Source organism: Scyliorhinus torazame, chromosome 2, assembly GCF_047496885.1.
Source record: "Scyliorhinus torazame isolate Kashiwa2021f chromosome 2, sScyTor2.1, whole genome shotgun sequence".
NCBI lineage: Eukaryota > Metazoa > Chordata > Chondrichthyes > Carcharhiniformes > Scyliorhinidae > Scyliorhinus > Scyliorhinus torazame.
This window is the reverse complement of record NC_092708.1, coordinates 242,853,263-242,874,852: the sequence shown is the minus strand read 5'-3', so window position 1 is coordinate 242,874,852 and position 21,590 is coordinate 242,853,263.

The following is a 21,590-nucleotide window of genomic DNA, read 5'->3' as shown; positions in this document are numbered from 1 at the left end:
CAGGAGGAAGGCATGGGGATGTATGGCGTTGTTTCTTTGTTTGAGGGTGGGTTGCTGTTATGGGTATGGTTTGTGTGGTACAATTGGGAAGGGGGAGGTGGTGACGGACATCCGACGGTGAGCCTGGAGGGGCGTGTGACGCGAACTGGGGGCTGGCCCAGGAAGGGGTGTGGCTGATGAGCGGGGGAGGGCGGCAGGGAGCATGGAATGTGACAGGGTTGAATGGGTCACGTGTGTTCACGCACCTGAGGGGTCAGAAGGCAGACGTGGTGTTTCTGCAGGAGACGAACCTGAAGATTGATGATCAGACGAGGCTGAGGAGGGGATGGGTGTGGCAGGTGTTTCATTCAGGGCTGGAGATGATGACGAGAGGGGTGGGGGTGTTGATCAACAAGACGGTGGCGTTTGAGGTGGGGAGCACAGTGGCCGATCTGGGGGGTAGGAATGTCCACTGGTTAGTGGGAAACTGGAGGGAATGCCAGTAGTCCTGGTTAATGTGTATCTCCCAAATTGGGATGATGTGGATTTCATGAGGCAGGTGTTGGGGATGATTCCGGATTTAGATACACATTGGCTGATTATGTTGGGGGGGATTTTAATACTGTCCTGGATCCGAACCTGGATCGGTCGAGCCCAAAGTTATTGAGGAGGTCGGCATTGGCTTGGGAGCTGAGGGGGTTAATGGAGCGCACGTGGGGGCGGACCCGTGGAGATTTGGGGAGCCGCGGCAAAGGAATTTTCATAAACGAAAGAGAAAATGCTGGAAAATCTCAGCAGGTCTGACAGTGACAATATTGAATTCTTTACCCGTCAGTCTGGCCTCAATAAAACGCGAGATGGATTTGTAGGTATAGTATTATTTATTTTTAACCAACTTGCAAGGCTGACTCGCTCCACAGAGATTCAGAACACACAAGCAGTCTCCTGGAGCTCCAGAACCGAGTGAGATCGGAGACAAAGAAATCTCTGCAAATACATTCAAATGGCATCAAGTTTTGCATACAAGATTCTCATCGGTCATCCTATACACCTCCTGACCTAGCCATATATCCTGATTGGCTCATTTCGCATTCCTTAACCCTGGGCCTCTTGTTACCCAGCATCCTTTTCCCCATCCTTGCCATGCTTTCTGAATCCCTTTGTCCTTTGTTTGTGAACTCACTACTATCAGACTGGCTCACATCTACATTATTGTAACTAATATTTGAACTAACTATTTTATATCACATCCGTTTGTTCAATTCCTAAACAGCACCTGTAGGGAGAGAAAAGTGCTAACGTTTCGAGTCCGAAGACTCTTTGTCAAAGATTGAGCTTTGACAAAGCGTCATCGGACGCGAAACGTTAGCTCTTTGCTCTCCCCTCAGATGCTGCCAGAACTGCTGAGATTTTCCAGCATTTTCTCTTTCGTTTCAGATTCCAGCATCCGCCGTAATTTGCTTTTATTAAAGGAATTTTCATACTTCCCCTAAGAGACCAGGTGTATTCGCAGATCGATATTTTTGTCACAGATAAGGCGCTGCTGGTGGGGGTGGCTGACTCGGGGCATTCGCCCATCGTGGCCTCTGACCACGCGCAGCACTGGGTGGATTTGTGGTGGTTCAGGGGGAGGCCCAATGGCCGCAGTGACGACTAAATGTGGGGCTGTTGGCGGATGAGGGGGTGAGTGAGCGGGTGAGGGCTGCCATTCGGGGTTATGTGGAGGTGAATGACACGGGGGAGGTCACAGCCGCCACATTGTGGGAGGCACTCAAGGCTGTAGTTAGGGGAGGTGTTTATTACAATTCGGACGCACAGGGAGAGGGTGGATGGTAAGAGAGAGCAAGGCAGGTCGAGGAGATCTTGAGGTGGATAGGAGGCACTCGGTTGCGCCGGAAGAGGGGTTGTTGAAGGAGAGACAGAGGCTCCAGATAGAGTTTGGATTAGTGCCGATGGGGAAAGTGGTGGGGCAGTTGTGGAGAGCCAGAGGGGCAGTGTATGAATATAGGGAGAAGGCAAGTCGGATGCTGCCCAACAGTTGAGGAAGCAGGCAGTGGCTAGGGAGATTGGCAGAGTGAAGAACAAGGGGGGTAAGGTGGTGATAGATCCGGAGGGGAGAATGGGGTATTTGAGGCCTTCTATAGGAGGCATTAGGAGTCGGAGACCCCGAGCGGAGCAGAGGGGCTGAGGCGGTTCCTAGATGGGTGGCAGTTTCCCAAGGTGGAAGATTGGGGGGTGCAGGGCCTGAAGGCCCGATTGGGCTGTGGGAGGTGATGGATGGCATGGGGGCTGATGCACGATCAATCACTACTGAAGCGAGATTGAAGTCCAATTGAAGGCTTCAATGAACAAGTAGTTACCCCAGCAGCTCCGGTACAGAATGACTGCTGTGGGTGAAACACAGACTCTTATGCTCCGCCTGCTGGGCGGAACCAGCAGGTAGGTTCCACCACTCATACTACAGTATAAGGTACATCCCACCTAGGTACCGCGATACCCCTAATATAGCCTACCACATTCAACCCCTGTTTTAAAAAAGAGTCCAGCGGGGGTGGTGGCCTTGCTTTTACAGTGGTAGAGGTTACACCGGTACCCTTCGGTGCCTTGACATTCAATACACATATTTACAGACAATTAATTACAAGTTCATTTTACAATGAAACTATCAGCCGGTCGGGGGCCCTGGTTGTCCTCTGCGATCGTCGCAGTCCCGGCGGTGATGCTGGCGCCGGCTCGGGCATCCGTGGCTCTGGGAGCGTGTCGTCTTCAGTTTCATCGCATCCGGATGGGGCCAGTGGGAGGACGGATCCTCCTGGGAAGGGGGCTGCGGTGGTGTGCGCTGGTGAAAAAATGGTTGGGGTTGGTGGGGGGGATGAGGGTGGGGATCCCGGAGGAAGACAGTGTCTTGTCGGCCGTCGGGTTGCGCTACATAGGCGTACTGGGGGTTAGCATGGAGGAGATGTACCCTCTCGACCAGTGGGTCCGACTTGTGGGCCCGTACGTGTTTGCGGCGTAGGACAGGTCCGGGGGCTGCCAGCCACATTGGGAGCAAGGTCCCCGAGGAGGGCTTCCTAGGGAAGGCAAGGAGACGTTCATGAGGTGTGTGGTCGTATGTATTAGGGGTCATGTGGGACTGGAAGCCCTAATGTCATTGGCTGACAGATCCCGGGTCCTGGTTGGCCGTTGACCTCTAGCTCCGCCCTGAAGACGGAGTATAAGAAGCCGGAGTCCTCCCCCGCAGGCCAGTCTACTATCGAGCTGCGAGGGAACAAACACGCTTAATAAAGCCTCATCGACTTCACTCTATTCGTCTCTCGGAGTCTTTGTGCGCTACAATTTATTAAGCGTGCCTAAAAAAGGACTATGGAGCTCAGGATCATCCCGGAATGCCTGAGGATCAATCCCCACGCAGTGAATGCGGCAGCAGCCTTCAAGCACTGGCAGACTTGTTTCGAGGCCTACCTCAGAACGGCCACCGGCCGGGTCACAGAAGACCAAAAACTACAGGTCCTGCGCTCGAGGTTAAGCACGGAGATTTTCTCCCTCATCGAAGACGTGGAGGATTTCCAGACAGCGTTCGCAGCACTGAAAAGTCTCTATGTCCGCCCAGTTAACCAAATCTACGCTCACTACCAGCTCGCGACGAGACGGCAAAGTCCCGGAGAATCGATTGACGAATTCTACGCCGCGCTGCTGATTTTGGGACGAGCCTGCAGCTGCCCTTCGGTGAACGCAAATGAACACACGGACATGTTAATGCGCGATGCTTTTGTGGCAGGTATGAATTCCTCCCAAATCCGCCAAAGACTTCTAGAAAAAGAGTCGCTAGGACTCTCAGAGGCACGGGCCCTAGCAGCCTCCCTAGACGTGGCCACGCGGAATACCCGCGCCTACGGCCCCGACCGCGCGGCAGCCCATTGGGCTCCGTACGTACCCGTCGCGACAAACCTACCCCCCCCCGGACACCCCACAGGCTTGCGCGGTCCAAACGCCAAGTCGCACCGGGGGCGCCCACTGCTATTTCTGCGGCCAGGCGAAACACCCCCGGCAGCGCTGCCCGGCCCGCGCAGCAATCTGCAAGAGCTGCGGGAAAAAGGGCCATTTTGCGGTTGTGTGCCGGTCCCGCGAGGTCGCCGCTGTCCCGGGAGAACAGGGAGCCCTGCACGCCGCTTACGCTCCCCAACCCCCCCCCCCCCCCCCCCCCCGTCCCCACGTATGACCCGCCGGCGCTACCAATTTAGGTCCCGACCACCACTGTCCCCAGAGATGAGGGAGCCCCGCGCGGTCCTAACGTTCCCCAACCCCCCCAGCCCCCCATGTGCGACCCGCAGACGCCGCCATTTTGGGTCCCGGCCACGAAGGGAGGAAGGGTGCCGCCATCTTGGACCACCCCAGACCTGTACGACGCATGGGGCGGCCATTTTGTCCACCCCCGCCGCCATCTTGTGACCCCCAGCCATGTGCGATGTATGGGGGCAGCCATTTTGTTCATCCCCGACGCCATCTTGGACGGCAACAACGGACCCCAGTGTCGACGGCTCCACGGGGTTCGAGGAAGACGCTCCACTACTACAACCACGTCTCGCTTCAATAACGCTCGACCAAGCTCGGCCCCGGACACTCCAGACGACGACGACAACGGTGCTAATAAACGGGCACGAGACACCATGCCTAGTCGACTCCGGGAACAAGCACCACCACCACCACCGGGGCCGAGGCGATCGACACGGACGACCAGACCGCCCGACCAACTCGTGGCGTCGATCTAAATCAATATATGGACTTTTCACAAGAACATTTTGCTTTTCTCCCGATACCTTCTGTAAATAGTTGAAACAGGACAAAATTGTACATACTGTATTGCCATATGAATGTTTTCCTCCCAGGACCAGCCCTGTAAACCCTTACCACCATGCGAAGCATCACCCCGCCGGGTTCATTTTTGACAAGGGGTGAATGTGGTAGTATGTATTAGGGGTCATGTGGGACTGGAAGCCCTAATGTCATTGGCTGACAGATCCCGGGTCCTGGTTGGCCGTTGACCTCTAGCTCCGCCCTGAAGGCGGAGTATAAGAAGCCGGAGTCCTCCCCCGCAGGCCAGTCTACTATCGAGCTGCGGGGGAACAGACACGCTTAATAAAGCCTCATCGACTTCACTCTATTCGTCTCTCGGAGTCTTTGTGTGCTACAAGGTGTTTCGTTGGTAGTAGTGCACAGTAGTGATCGGATGGAGTGAAGTGCATCGGGGAGGACCTCCTGCCATCGGGACACTGGGAGATTCTTGGACCGTAGGGCCAGTAGGACGGCCTTCGAGACCGTCCCGTCCTCCTTCTCTACCTGCCCGTTTCCCCGGGGGTTGTAACTGATCGTCCTGCTGGAGGCAATGCCCTTGCTGCGGAGGAATTGGCGCAGCTCGTCACTCATGAAGGAGGACCCCGTATCGCTATGGATGGAGGCAGGGAAACCGAACAGGGTAAAGATGCTGTGGAGGGCTTTAATAACGGGGATGGCGAAAGGGAACTGGGAGTACTCATCAATCACGTTTAAGAAATACGTGTTACGGTCGGTGGAGGGAAGGGGCACTTTGAAATCCATGCTGAGGCGTTCAAAGGAGCAGGAAGCCTTCACCAGGTGCGCTTTCTCTGGCCTGTAGAAGTGCGGCTTGCACTCTGCGCAAATGTGGCAGTTTCTGGTTACGGCCCTGACCTCCTCGATGGAGTCGGGCAGATTGCGGGTTTTAACAAAGTGGAAGAACCGGGTGACCCCCGGGTGGCAGAGGTTGTCGTGGAGGATCCGGAGTCGGCCAACTTGTACACTGGCACAAGTGCCGCGGGACAGGGCATTAGGAGGCTCGTTGAACTTCCCGGGACGATACAAGATCTCGTAATTATAGGTGGAGAGCTCGATACTCCACTGTAAGATCTTATCATTGTTAATTTTGCCCCGCTGTGCATTGTCAAACATGAAGGCTACCGACCGTTGGTCAGTGAGGAGAGTGAATCTCCTGCCGGCCAGGTAATGCCTCCAATGCTGCACAGCTTCGACGATGGCTTGGGCCTCCTTCTCGACGGAGGAATGGTGGATTTCTGAGGCGTGGAGGCTGCGTGAAAAGAAGGTCACGGGTCTACCCGCCTGATTGAGGATGGCAGTCAGAGCTACGTCTGATGCTGGAAGGGGAGGAACTCATCGATTGCGTGCATCGTCGCCCTGGCGATGTCTGCTTTGATGCGACTGAAAGCCTGGCGGGCCTCTGCCGATAGGGGAAAAACCGTGGACTGGATTAGTGGGCGGGCCTTGTCCGCATAATTGGGGACCCACTTGGCGTAATAAGAAAAGAAGCCCAGGCAACGTTTCAGGGCCCTGGGGCAGTGGGGGAGGGGAGACTCCATGAGGGGGCGCATGCATTCGGGATCTGGGCCTATGACTCCATCATGCAGTACGTAGCTGAGGGTGGCTAGGCGATCGGTGCTAAACACGCATTTGTCCTTGTTCTAGGTTAAGTTAAGGATTTTTGCAATATGGTGGTATTTGCGGAGGTTGGTGTCGTGGTCCTGCTGGTCGTGGCCGCAGATGGTGACATTTTCGAGGTACGGGAACGTGGCCCGCAGAACGTACCGGTCAACCATTCGGTCCATCTCCCGTTGGAAGACCGAGACACCATTTGTGACACCAAAGGGAACCCTTAGAAAGTGGTAAAGCTGCTTCGAATGCAGTGTACTTGCAGTCGTCCGGGCGAATAGGGAGCTGGTGGTCGGCTGATTTAAGGTCTACTGTGGAGAACACCTTGTATTGCGCTATCTGGCTGACCATTTCAGATATGCAGGGGAGAGGGTACGCGTCGAGCTGCGCATACATGTTGATGGTCTGACTGTAGTCTATGACCATCCTATTTTTCTCCCCGGTCTTTACAACCACCACTTGAGCTCTCCAGGGGCTGTTGCTGGCCTCGATAATGCATTCCTTTAGTAACCGTTGGACTTCCGACCTAATGAAGATCCGGTCCTGGGCACTGTACCGTCTGCTTCTGGTGGCGACGAGTTTGCAATCGGGGGTAAGGTTTGCAAACAGGGAAGGCGGGTCGACCTTGAGGGGCGCGAGGCCGCAGACAGTGAGGGGGGTATGGGGCCGCCAAATTTGAACGTTAAACCTTGCAGGTTACCCTGGAAGTCCAGTCCCAGGAGTGTGGCAGCGCAGAGATGCGGGAGGACGTAGAGTCAGAAGTTATTGAACTCCACGCCCTGGACCGTGAGGTTGGCTTTGCAATACCCCCGGATCTCCACAGAGTGGGACCTAGAGGCCAGGGAGATCTTTTGTATAATTGGGTGTACAGCGAGGGAGCAGTTTCGTACCGTATTGGGATGGAAGTCGATCAAGTAGGATGTCTTGTGCCCGTTGATGAGTACCGACGTGGAAGCGGTTGAAAGCGTTCGGGGACGAGACTGGTCCAGTGTCACTGAGGCAAGTTGTGGCAGAAACTGAGAGATCTCATCGGGCGATACACGGCCACCCGAGTCGGCGTCCTGAGACGTCATCCAAGATGGCTGCCCCCATGTCCCCGGTCGGGAATGAAGGCCTGGGCGTTGCGGGAGGCTACATCTAGGGAGTGCGCAAGTTTCTGTGCCTCTTTAAGCCCTAGCATGTCGTTTTCCAGCAGTCGCTGGCGGATTTTAGAGGACAGCATGCTCGCAACAAAAGCATCCCGTATTAAGCGTTCGGTGTGGTCATTGGCTGAGACTTGTGTTACAGTTACAGTTTCTACCTAACGCTAACAATGCGTGGTAAAAATCGTCCAGTGATTCCCCTGGGATCTGCCGTCTGGTAGCTAAAAGATGCCAAGCGTATACCTGATTCACAGTGCGGGCGTAGTGCTCTTTTAACAAAGTCATTGCGTCCTCGAAACCGTCCGCGTCTTCGATAAGCGTGTAGATTTCTGGGCTCACCCTTGAGTGGAGGACTTGCATTTTCTGTTCCTCCGTGGGGGTAGTCGGGGCCGTCCTGATGTACCCGTTGAAACATGCCAGCCAATGTTTAAAAGTTGCTACTGCATTTGCCGCGTGGGGGTTGATTTGTAAACACTCTGGCTTGATGCGGAGAGCAGCCATTCTTCAATTCTGTTCATTAAATTGATGCACGATCAATCACTACTGAAGCGAGATTGTAGTCCAATTGAAGGCTTTAATGAACAAGTAGTTACCCCAGCAGCTCCGGTACAGAATGACTGCTGTGGGTGAAACACAGACTCTTATGCTCCGCCTGCTGGGCGGAACTAGCAGGTAGGTTTGTAGCCACCTGGGTTGGCCAGTTCCTGACGTAAAATGGAGAACAGCAAAGGCTGAAGGGAAATTCAGCCAACACAGGCAGAAACTAGCAGGTGCAAGTTACTGTGTATTAAACGCTGCAAAAGCCCAAACAGCATCGATACAAGCAGCCATCTGCATAATAATGTAGCAGCCATCTACATACTAATGAGCGATCCCCGGGAACAATCGAAACATTTGGGATAAACAAGGCCAAGCCAGACTCCTCAGCGCCAGCAGGAGCCAACACAAAAGAGGTTAACGGACACCTCAAGACCGCCCATCGATCAGGGAACCGCTCCAGTGTTGGAGAAATCGAACCAAGCGATTGGAACGAAGTCCAATCACTTGGAACCAGGTACAGGGTCCGCCCCGAAAGGCGGGAAGCCCCTGGGGACTATAAAGTAAAGCCCCCAAGTTTGAATTGTCCTTCTTGACAGGGTCACTCAGCAATGCGAAGCAACCCTTGAGAGTGACCTGTCCAGCTGCCGCTCCAACGAAGTAAGTCTTAAGTCAACTCTCGCTACGAGATAGGCGCTCCTAGCTACCAATCCGTAACAGCTTTTGAATCATAGAATTTATCATAGAATTTACAGGCAGAAGGAGGCCATTCGGCCCATCGAGTCTGCACAGGCTCTTGGAAAGAGCACCCTACCCAAGGTCAACACTGCCACCCTATCCCCATAACCCAGTAACCCCACCCAACACTAAGGGCAATTTTGGACACTAAGGGCAATTTATCATGGCCAATCCACCTAACCTGCACATCTTTGGGAGGAAACCGGAGCACCCGGAGGAAACCCACGCACACACGGGGAGGTGTGCAGACTCCACACAGACAGTGACCCAAGCCGGAATCGAACCTGGGACCCTGGAGCTGTGAAGCAATTGTGCTATCCACAAGGCTACCGTGCTGCCCTACATACTAATGAGCGATTCCCGCAGACTCAGAACCCGAACGAAAGGCCATTTGTTCCCCTGACCTGGTGGGCCAGTCCGAAGTTAAGTATTGGCCTGTTAGTTGTAGAAATAGCTTAGACGTAGAATTTATGCATGAGTAGCGATTTACTGTGTATAATAAATGTGTATTGATTTGAATCTTACTAATTGGTGTGTTGAGTTATTGATCATTACTTGAACTTGAACCTCGTGGCGGTATCATAAAGATACCTGGCGACTCAAGAGCAAAGGTTATAAAACAGAGCTAATTGAACCAACCAAAAGTTAGCAACATATTACTGGCGCCATCCTGACGGGACCCGATCTAGGAGTTGCTTAACCACTCCGGGAGAACCAAATATGTGAATTAGAGATCCAATTGGGAACAGAAAACCACAAGTGTTCAAGCAGTTCTGATCAATCCTCATAATTCGGAAGTGTGTTAAATGCATGCGTAACTAACAGGGCGAAAAGGTAATACTGATAGATTTTTTGTTGCGTCAAAACTGTCGGGAGTTTGTATTCCGGAAAATAGCGAAAGCCGTACCCGTAATTACAGCACCGCCTTAGTCCCCCTCGTTCCAAATTTTAACAGAGTATTTAGAGAGGAAAGATGGCAGGCAATGCAACGCCTCATAATACCAGAAGAATTTGTGGTCGCAACGACCAGCAGCAGTAGAGTAGGACAATGTCCTGTTTGGGAAGAAGAAATCAGGAAGTACCTCAAAGGGCCCCTTTGGAGCGAATTCTGTAACACTGAGGAAACAGGTCCCGGGAGTATAGGACATACTTGGTGGGAGAACCTGAGCGAGATTCACAAGAAGAGCGAAGGAAAAGCTTGCAAGCCGATGGCAATCGTGTCCTGCTTGGCACAAGTGCGAGGCACAGAGGAGATCGTTAGGACGCTCCGGAAAGAGAAAGAAGGCATACATCGAATGAGCAAGGTCGATGTCAGTGAGGTATAAAGAGAGAACGTAGAGTTAAGGAGAAAGTTGGCAGCAAAAGACGGAGAGGTGGATGATGCCAAGTTGGCACACCAGTCTTGTCTGGCACACCTAAGCAGCTTCCAGTCCCAGTACGAAAAGGCCTATCAGGACACGCAACGTGCAGTCCTGGTACGAGAGGAAACCGAGATGCAGGTAGAGGCATTGCAGAGGCAGTGTAGTGACCTGAAGGCAGCGTTAAGAGCAGTCCATGCTGCCACCACGGAGCAAAGACAAAGCTCGTTAGACCACGCAAAGTGCCAGAAGCAGATTGCAGGACTGCAATCTCTGCTTTCAGTTCAAAAAGGATTCCAGGAAACCTTTGGATCAAAGTTAGATGAGGAAGACGGCCCTGATTGGGAAGAGTTAAATGAGACAGCGCAGAGATATGTTCAGGGAACATGTGCGCAGGGAAAGCCCCAGAAGAGAAAAGTGCCCCAACCCCCCACTGAGCAGATAGTTCAGGCTCCAATGAACCCAGTCACCACTCACCGCACAGCCACATCGGACGACACGGAATTTCTGTACACCACCCCCTTAACAGTGACCCAATTACGGGATGCGTGCGAGAAAATCACACCATTCTTCCCCACCTCAGACCCCCACTACTTCTTTGCCAGAGTAAAGCAGCAGGCGGCCATGTATGGCCTGGACGAGCGTGAGCACGGAAAGCTCACAGTTTTGAGTTTAGACCCTTCGGTCGTAGCAGCCCTACCTGTCCCACAGAATGTAGGAGGAGGCACCCTTGCAGAAATGCACGCAGCGATCCTAGACGCGATCGGCTACAACAGAGGTGACCCCGTAGAAGGCCTGAATAAGTGCAGGCAGAAAAAGACAGAACACCCCACAGCGTTTGCTGAACGCCTGTGGATCCATTTCACAGCAGTTTTCGGTAATTTAGAACGCGCCCATTTGTCCCAAGACGGTATGGCCAAATGGACCCGCACCCTTATCTCCCATGCCACAGAGGCAGGACAAAAAGCCTGTACGAATTATGACCCCTCAGAGGAAGCCCACAATGAGAAATGGGTTTTAAAAATATTGTCCCGCACCTGGGAGCAGTCTACAAAATAAACCCGCAGTTAGGAAACCCGAGGAACAGCAGGCAGACATGCATCCAGTTAAAACGCACCAGAACCCCACATGGGTAAGCGAAGGAAGGAACAGCCCCCCCCCCCCCAGAAACCACCGGAATGTTACAATTGCGGACAATTAGGACATTACGCATGAGAATGTCAAGCCCCCCTGAAACTGCAACGGAATCAGCCCACAAATGCCCCCCGAACCAGCGAAGACACCAACAGCCCCGACCCCCCCACCCAGGGAACCATACCCAAGGGATCAATGCACCAGAGAGCCTGCTCCACCTTATGTGCCCCAGGGGTTATGTTACAACTGTGGGCAGCCAGGACACTTCGCCCAAGATTGCAGGAGACCCCCACCAGCTAGACTAGCCCCAGACATGCAAGAGAACATCACCCACAGCAGCTGCAAGGTCTCAGCTGCCCCATGCAAACTGTGAGCGCTTACCCACAACTTCTCCTGGCAGGGACACCTCAGCAAGGCCACTTAATTTTTGTTTCACTCCTCCTTCCTCTCTTCTTCGGTCACGCTGCACTCCCTCCGTATGCTAGTTACACCCCAGTCCAAATGTGATTTACGATGTCCTTTCTGATGAAACCTGCACCATGTTTGTTGTATGTTTGTTCGTTAATGTACATGTTAAATGTTGTTTGTGAATGTAAAAGTTTTCACGGCCCCACACCACCACTCTTTTAACGCCCACTGGCTGTTAAAGGTACAAGTTTGTCCCAGACAATAGTTCAGAGGAACTAGTCTGTCGGCATTCAACAATCACAACTACTCTCCTGATTCGAAGGTAATCACGAGAGGCAGCCCCCCCCGTTGACCACCGGCACTGGTCTCCGCCCTGCCTGGGAACCCCCCCTCTGGTCAGCTACGCTCGGGTAGAGCACACACGGCATTGGTCGCCGTCCTACCCGGGGACTCCATCCAAATCTTACCCGTCGCGGCCCATACGCACCTCATTTCGGCAAGTTTTGTTCAAAAAGTTTTGTTTTGTTTTCAGGTAACCCTTAGGTTGCCAACCCTCTGCTATTTACATCCTGAAACATTGGGATGGTAAATCGCACAGTCTGCGAGACAGCTTGCACTGGTCCAGCATTTGTAAGTGTGTCTTGTCCTGTAATTCGGTTTTTGGAAGAAAAGAAAATGAGGGAGTCACACATAGTGACCAATTATAAAGGGAGTAATTGGCACTAAAGGACATACAGGCTATCATACAAGATATTAAACCAAGACAGTAACAGACACTATGCTTGATCCCACAGAACTCCAGAAGCTCCAGGACCAGAGAAGAGAAGAGAAGAGAAGAGAAGTGAAAGAAGAAGAACCATGAGGACATCCTCCGCATGGCTCATCACCATAATGGACATTTGGTTGCGCGCGAACGCGAACCCCCTGACCTCACCTCCCCCAGCCGTTAATGATTCACTTCCCCACAGTACCCAGAGTCCAGTCACAAGCGACACCACACCATCTTGGTGTGACAGGTTTATAACCTGGTACTCCCTGTCCTACGTGATAGAATCCCTATTGGTATTGGCGATACTCTGCTGCATCGTGCTGACTATTCATCTGAGAAAATGGAGGAGAGCCTACCGCGCTCGCACCCCGGTATATAGGATAAGATCCCCTATTTTCGGATATGACCAGACTCCCGACCCCCACGATCTAAAATAAAGAGCATTCGTTTGCGTTTTTGTTGTAAATAAAGAAATGTTCATGAGCAATTGTACAATCCGGAGCTTGACTGCCAAGCCAGGAAAATGTGTATAAAACTGCTATGATTTTGTTTGTATTGTTTAGGAAGTTAGTGTGATGAAATGTTTGAGTGAGTGTAGTTTATTAAGGATAGTTAGAGATTCCTATTTTCTTATATTGTAATGCATGTCCCTGTTTGACACAGCGCCACTCAGAATTGTCAGTTAAAAATTTCTTGCATAGTTATGGTCAGTGTAGAGGTGATAAAAGAGTGTTCGCCAGATCAGGGAATGAAGAACAACGCAGTTATGTGATCCTTCACGCTTCACGTTAGGATCACAAGGAGGGTGTGTAGCCACCTGGGTTGGCCAATTCCCGACCTAAAATGGAGAACAGCAAAGGCTGAAGGGAAATTCAGCCAACACAGGCAGAAACTAGCAGGTGCAAGTTACTGTGTATTAAACGCTGCAAAAGCCCAGACAGCATCGATACAAGCAGCCATCTGCATAATAATGTACCAGCCATCTACATACTAATGAGCGATCCCCGGGAACAATCGAAACATTTGGGATAAACAAGGCCAAGCCAGACTCCTCGGCGCCAGCAGGAGCCAACTCAAAAGAGGTTAACGGACACCTCAAGACCGCCCATCGATCAGGGAACCGCTCCAGTATTGGAGAAATCGAACCAAGCAATTGGAACGAAGTCCAATCACTTGGAACCAGGTATAGGGTCCGCCCCGAAAGGCGGGAAGCCCCTGGGGACTATAAAGTTAAGCCCCCAAGTTCGAATCCCCATGCTGGTAGGTCGCCCCTGCGCTTTCCTCCACTGTGCCTCCGCCTTCCCTGTGGTCAACAGGTCACACTCCGTCTGGAGCCGTCGTCTTTCCCCAAGTAATCTTTCCTCCGGGGCCTCTGCGTATCTCCTGTCCACTCTCAAAATCTCCCACACTAACCTCTCCCTTTCCATACCCTCTGTCTTCTCCCTGTGAGCCCTAATGGAGATTAGCTCTCCCCTGATCACCGCCTTCAACGCCTCCCATACCACCCCCACCCGCACCTCCCCATTGTCGTTGGCCTCCAAGTACCTTTCAATACACCCCGTCACCTTCCCACACACCACCTCGTCCGCCAACAGTCCCACATCCAGCCGCCACAACAGCTCTCCCAGCTCCAGTTCCACCCAGTGAGGAGCATGGTCCGAAATGGCTATGGCCGAATACTCCGTCCCCTCCACCCTCGGGATGAGCGCCCTACCCAGAACAAAGAAATCTATCCGGGAGTAGGCTTTGTGTACATGGGAGAAGAAAGAAAATTCCCTGGCCTGCGGCCTTGCAAACCGCCATGGGTCCACTCCCCCCATCTGATCCATAAACCCCCTAAGTACCTTGGCCGCCGCCGGCCTCTTTCCAGTCCTTGATTTGGAGCGGTCCAGTGCTGGATCCAACACTGTATTGAAGTCCCCTCCCATTATCAGGCCTCCTATCTCCAGGTCCGGAATGCGCCCCAACATGCGCTTCATGAATCCTGCATCATCCCAGTTCGGGGCGTATACGTTTACCAACACCACCCACGTCCCTTGCAGCCTACCACTCAACATTACATATCGCCCTTCATTGTCCACTACAATAGTCTTGGTCTCAAATGACACCCGCTTTCCCACCAATATTGCCACCCCTCTATTCTTCGCGTCCAGTCCCGAGTGGAATACCTGTCCTACCCATCCCTTTCTTAACCTGACCTGGTCCGCCACCTTCAGGTGTGTCGGTCCCCGCGCCCCCCCCCCCCCCCCCCCCCCCCCCCGCGGCCGACTAGCCATCTCCTTTTCTGGGCCAGTCCCGTGTCCACGCTTCCCTCACCCTCCAGTCCCCCAGAGGGGGGACCCCCGTCCCGACCACCTCTTCTGTGTCCCATTCCCTTTCGGCCAGTGCAGCAGCAACCCTTCCCCCCCCCCCCTCCCTCCCCGCTAGACCCCTGTCTAGCTGTTTTGCTCCCCCCATGTCACTCCCGTAAGTCAGCTGATGCCTGCTGACACCGGCTTCCCCCGCCGTCCCATTGACCTCCCCGTGTGGGAGTCTCCCAATCAATATGCATTCCTTCGTTCCCCTTCCCGCCTTTCTTCCCGCGCGCGGGAAAAAACCCCGTGCTTTCCAAAGCCCGCTCCGCCCCCTCTGGCGCAGCTCCTGTCGCGGCCTTGTCTCTCTCCCCCAGCCCATGTAACATTTCCTGCGCGTGATTGACCCCCTATATACAACAACCATCACACATCAAACCTCAAACATCCCCCCCATCCTCACAAACCCTCAGTTAGAGTCCAACTTCTCGGCTTGTACAAAGGTCCACGCCTCTTCAGGCTTTTCAAAGTAATAGTGTTGGTCCTTGTATGTGACCCACAGTCGCGCTGGCTGCAGCATTCCGAATTTCACTTCTTTCCGGTACAACGCCGCTTTGGCCCGGTTGAAACCCGCTCTCCACTTTGCAACCTCCGTGCTCCAGTCCGGGTATATTCGGATCTCTGCATTGTCCCACTTACTGCTCCACTCCTTCTTGGCCCATCTCAGGACCCACTCTCTGTCCGTGAACCGGTGGAACCTCACCACCATCGCCCTTGGCATCTCATTTGCATGGGGCTTCTTCGCCAGCACCCGATGTGCCCCGTCCAACTCCAGCGGCCTCGAAGGGGCCTTCGTGCCCATCATCGCCTCGAGCATCGTGCTCGCGTATGCCCCGGCATCGGCCCCCTCCACTCCCTCAGGGAGACCCAGGATTGGCAGCTTCTTTCTCCTCGACCTGTTCTCCAGGTCTTCGAGTCTTCCCGCCCACCTCGTGTGTAGCGCCTCGTTCTGCTCCACTCTCACCGCCAGGCCCACGAGCTCGTCCTCGTTCTGACTGACTCTTCTCTGTACCTCCTGGATCTTAACTTCTTGGGCCTTCTGGGTGATCCCGAGTCCTTCAATTGCCGAAAGCATAGGCGCCAACATCTCCTTGCGCATCTCCTCGCGCTGCTCCTCGAAGCAGGGCTTGGTAAACTCCTGCAGCTCCCCTTTGTCCCTGGCCGCCGCCATTTTGTTTTCTTTCCCTCGCTTTTCCCGTTGCTCCAGTGCCGCTCCTTTGGCCGTTACACTTCTGGTCCGTTTCATAGAAGTTGGACGGGGCCCTCTCTCTTCCCTTCCCCACGGGTTGCGTCAAAAAAAAGTTCTGTTGGGGCTCCTCTAACGAGCCCGAAAGTCCGTGGTAGAGGGAGCTGCCGAATCGTGCGGCTTAGTTCCGCATAGCCGCAACCGGAAGTCGAAGGGGAGACAGTTGAACGTGAATGTGCGGAGGCTTTTGAACGTTATCATGATGCCGGCGAGGGAGGCGGAGATAGTGGTGGCGATGGACGCTGAGAAAGCCTTCGATAGGGTAGAGTGGGGGTACCTGTGGGAGGTGCTGAAGAGGTTTGGGTTTGGGAAGGGGTTTGTCAGGTGGGTTAGGCTGTTGTATGAGGTCCCGATGGCGAGTGTGGCCACAAATAGGAGGAGGTCCGAGTAATTTTGATTGCACCGAGGGACGGGACAGGGGTGTCCCCTGTCCCCCCTGCTCTTCGCACTGGCGATTGAACCCCTGGCTATGGCACTGAGAGAGTTGAGGAACTGGAGGGGGTTGGTGCGGGGTGGGGAGGAGCATAGGGTGTTGCTTTATGCGGACGACCTGCTGCTGTATGTGGCGGACCCAGTGGGAGGAATGCCAGAGGTAATGAGGATCCTTAGGGAATTCAGGGACTTTTCGGGGTACAAGCTCAATATGGGGAAGAGCGAGCTGTTCGTAGTTCAGCTAGGGGACCAAGAGAGGGGGATTGGCAAGCTCCCACTAAAAAGGGAGAGGAGCTTCAGATATTTGGGGGTCCAGGTGGCCAGGAGATGGGGGGCCCTGCATAGACTTAACTTTAAGGTTAAAACAAGGTTTTTGTTCCTGTTCCATCCTGAAGGCTTTTTTCAGGCGGGTTAACAGGAGTATAATGAGGTTTGTGTGGGCGCGAGGGACTCCGAGGGTGAGAAGGGTGTTCCTGGAGCGGAGTAGAGATAGGGGGGGCTGGCGCTGCCCAACCTCTATGGGTACTACTGGGCCGCCAATGCGACGATGGTGCGCAAGTGGGTGATGGAGGGGGAGGGGGCTGCATGGAAGAGGCTGGAGACGGCGTCCTCTGTGGGTACGAGTCTGGGGGCACTGGCAACGGCGCCGCTGCTGCTCCCTCCAAGGAGGTGTACCACGAGCCCGGTGGTGGTGGCGGCCCTCAAAATTTGGGGGCAGTGGAGGCGGCATAGGGGGGAAGTTGGGGCCTCGGCGTGGACCCCATTACGGGGGAACCACCGGTTCGCCCCAGGAAGAACAGGTGGAGGATTTTCGGGGTGGCACAGGGCAGGGATACGAAAGTTGGGGGACCTGTTTGTGGACGGGAAGTTCGCGAGCTTGGGTGAGCTGGAGAAGTACGGGCTCCCCCCGGGGAACAGCTTCAGGTACTTACAGGTAAGGGCGTTTGCCAGACGGCAGGTGGTGGAATTCCTGCGGCTACTGCCACACACAGTACAGGACAGGGTGCTCTCGGGGGGGTGGGTGGGAGTGGGGAAGATCTCGGAAACTTACCAGGTGATGCAGGAGGAGGAGGAGGCCTCGGTGGTGGAGTTGAAAGGTAAGTGGGAGGAGGAGTTGGGAGAAGAGATCGAAGAGGGGACGTGGACAGATGCCCTAGGGAGGGTGAATTAATCCTCTTTGTGCGCGAGGCTCAGCCTCATACAGTTTAAGGTGCTGCACAGGGCACACATGACCGGGACAAGGATGAGCTGGTTCTTTGGGGGTGAGGACAGGTGTGCTAAGTGCTCAGGGAGCCCAGCAAATCACACTCATATGTTCTGGGCATGCCCAGCGCTGGAGGAATTTTGGAAGGCCGTGGCGAGGATGGTGTCGGGGGTGGTAGGATCCAGGGTCAGACCGGGCTGGGGGCTCGCAATATTTGGGGTGGCAGAGGAGCCAGGAGTGCAGGAGGCGAAAGAGGCCGGAATTCTGGCCCTTGCGTCCCTGGTAGCCCGGCGAAGGATTCTCCTTCAGTGGAAAGATGCGAGGCCCCCAAGCGTGGAATCCTGGATCAGCGATATGGCAGGGTTCACTAAATTGGAGAAGGTGAAATTCACCTTGAGAGGGTCGGTACAAGGGTTCTTTAGGCGGTGGCATCCGTTAGACTTTCTGGCAGAACGATAGACATTGGTCAATGGCAGCAGCAGCTCGGTGGGGGGGGGGTTTACTTTATTTTTGTTTATGTTATTTACACTGGAGGGTCTAAGGGGGTGTATACACCTGTTGTGTTAAGTCGGGGTGTTAATGTTAATTTATTATTTATGTACGGGGGGGGAGGGGTTTGGGGGGTTGCTTTTTTAGAAAAGTGTTTTGTACTTAACCCTGTTGGGTTCTTTTTTCTTTCTCATTTTGTTATTGATATTTTATGAAAACCTTTAATAAAAATTTTTTTTTTTTTTTTAAATCTGCCTCTTGAACGAGCTTTTAGTCACCTGACCAAATACCTCCTTATGTGGCTCAAGGCCAAATTTTGTTTGATAACACTCTTGTGGAGTTCTTTGGGACCTTTCACTGTGGTAAAAAGGCAAATTACCGTAGGCGTTGATTCCTTTGGCAGGGCCATCAAGGAGATACTAAGTGCTAATCCAGTTAATTGAAAGAAAGTTTTGCAAACTGCAATAATCTGCTGGAAATCAGTTCATCTAAGTCATATACCAAGCGTTTGGTAGTTTCACAACCAATTCGCAGGATTTATGGTTAAGGCAGCTCAGCAAGTGAGAGCAGCAATAAAATCACACCACATTCGATTTGAGTCTTTCTTCATGGGGGCTGGGTCAAAATCCTGGAACTCTCTCTTAACAGCATTGATGCCACACACCACAAAATACAACAGCGGACCTCAAGGAGGAAGCCCACCACTGCTTTCTCCGAAACAACTAGAGATGGGCAATATATGCTGGCACTGCCCGAAAGAAAATGTTTCTGTATATTTAGAAATTAGTTATCCCTCACCAATATTCCAACAATCAGAGAGAAATTCTGCTTGCTGATTAGGCTGACGTATCTTTGAATCTTACAGTCACATGAGTGTGCCTACATTAATACTTAAGGGTATTTGTCATATTAGAATGATGCAGCATTATCATGCATAATTAAATGGTGAGAACATGGCTTTTTGCAGTCAATTACAGGCCGGGAAAAGCCACTCGATTTATCCAATGTGTTACGTAACTGGTGATTATTTTGTTACTGAAGAATTGAAAGTTGTTCCAGCACACAAAGGATGTGGATTTGGATGGTTTCCAACCAACAGTGCATCTACTTCACACGCCAAAATCATTATTTTGTTTCCAATGAGGAAAACAGTTTTGGATGCATGTTCCCACGCCCCAGGAGAAATCATCAATGGATTGTCAACATAAAACTGTGCAAAACTTCAGCCTGGGCTCCAGCTCACTGTGGCTCACATTCGAGATGAAAAGAGACTGTTACCAACTTGACAAACCTTTTTGAACAACCAAAGAATTATAACACCAATTTTAAAGAGGCAATGTCTTAACAATGAAAATGGAAAAAGCTTGAAAGATACAAGAACTTGGGGATTCATAAGAGACAGATTCAACTATTTTGGCGGCATATAGAATCTTACATTGCTTTCAGAATAAAAGGCTCGAGTGCAGTCATTTTCAAACTGAGGGTCGCGAGCAACGGGTCGGTCACGGGTAGGTGTCTGGAGGGTCGCAGTGCCATCGGTCGCAGCATTCCCAATTGCGGGAAGAAGTGCCCAATGGCTGGGACCAGCTTTGAAAAATGCCAGCCACAACCGGCTTTCAGAATACCGCCCATCCCACACATGCATGCCCCCTCAGTAGCGCACTGGCCCGGAGCCCAGCGAGGCAGACCGCCTCCTCCTGACATCAGCGCACTGACCTAGGGTCAGGTTTTTTTAAAGATCAATGGGCTTTTGCTGCCAGAACCAGCAGATAGCAGGTCACGTGCCCCGTAGACTGACATCACCTGCTCTGGGTGTGAGAGCGATTCCTCCATTTTGAGCTGCCAGCAAGCAAGTAACAGGACTGAAGAATTGAAAATGGATCATTTTGTAATAAGGAAGAGAGGGCCAGAGACACAAACTGGCCAGGATCTCACAACTAAATCTGCTGGATATAGCTGCTTAGGAGAGTCCACGGCAGAACAAAGCAGTGGCGGTGTGAACTGCTCAGGAGAGTCCACAGCAGGACAAAGCAGTGCTGGTGTGAGCTCTCGGGCCTCTGGTGAACAAGCCATTAAGAAAAAGCTGAAATCAGAACAAAGCAGTATAAAGATGATTCCTTAAAGTATGGCTTTATTAATAAATCAGGATGCAAAGCCCATGTGTGTTATATGCAGGGAAGTACTGGCAAATGAAAGTTCAAAACCCTCAAAACTTCAAAGGCAGTGGAAGACTAAGCATGGCAAGTTCGAGGACAAACCTTTTGATTTTTTTTCAAAGGATGCAGCGAGAATCTAAATCATCAACTGAAGTCCTTAGCAAAAATGTAACATTGAATGTCAAAGCAAGTGAGATGATGAGGACCAAGCAGGCTCACTTGTCACATTTAAGGTAAGCAATAATGGTGTGTTATGAAGATCAGCCAGCGTGGATGGCGAAGGTCAGCCAGCATGGGTCGCAAAGGTGGGCATGGGTGCCAAAGTGTGGTGATATGCCTCTGAGCAATATCATGGCTGGTGGTACGACCTCCAACCAGCAGGTGGCGGTACAGACACACCATACGGTCTCAAGACAGTGGTCATGTGACAATGATTCCCCGCCGGCGGGATTCTCCATTTTGCCGGCGCCTGGGGGCTTCCCGACATGGGGCTGCCCCACAATGGGCAACCTCATTGACCGGCTGGCATAACGGAGAATGCCCGGCGGGTCGAGGCAGAAATGTGGCACGGCGGGGCGGAGAATCCAGCCCATCTCTTTGTGACCGGATGTGCCCCCACTTATATTGGAGTGCCTTGTCCAATTGCATCTGGTTCACTAATGTCCTTTCAGGAAGGAATTTGTTTTTCAAATAATCTTTATTGTCACAAGTAGGCTTACATTAACAATGCACTGAAGTTACTGTGAAAATCCCCTAGTCGCCACATTCCAGCACCTGTTGAGTACACAGAGGGAGAATTCAGAATATCCAATTCACCTAACAAGCACGTCTTTCAGGACTTGCGAGAGGAAACTGGAGCAGCCGGAGGAAACCCACGGGGAGAACGTGCATACTCTGCACAGACAGTGACCCAAGCCGGAATCGAACCCGAATTCCTGTCGCTGTGAAGCAACAGTGCTAACCACTGTACTACCATGCCACCCGGTATTTGCTGTCCTTACCCGGTCTAGCCTACATGTGACTCAGGCTCGCAGTAATGTAGTTGACTCTGAACTGCCCTCTGAAATGGCCACCCTGGGTTTGCATCTCACTCAAGGACTTGATGGCCATGGATACACAACTCGTTGATCAGCAGCCTGAAAATCATTCTAATTGGCTTATGGCAGGTAGGCCGAGTCTCCTGGTCAG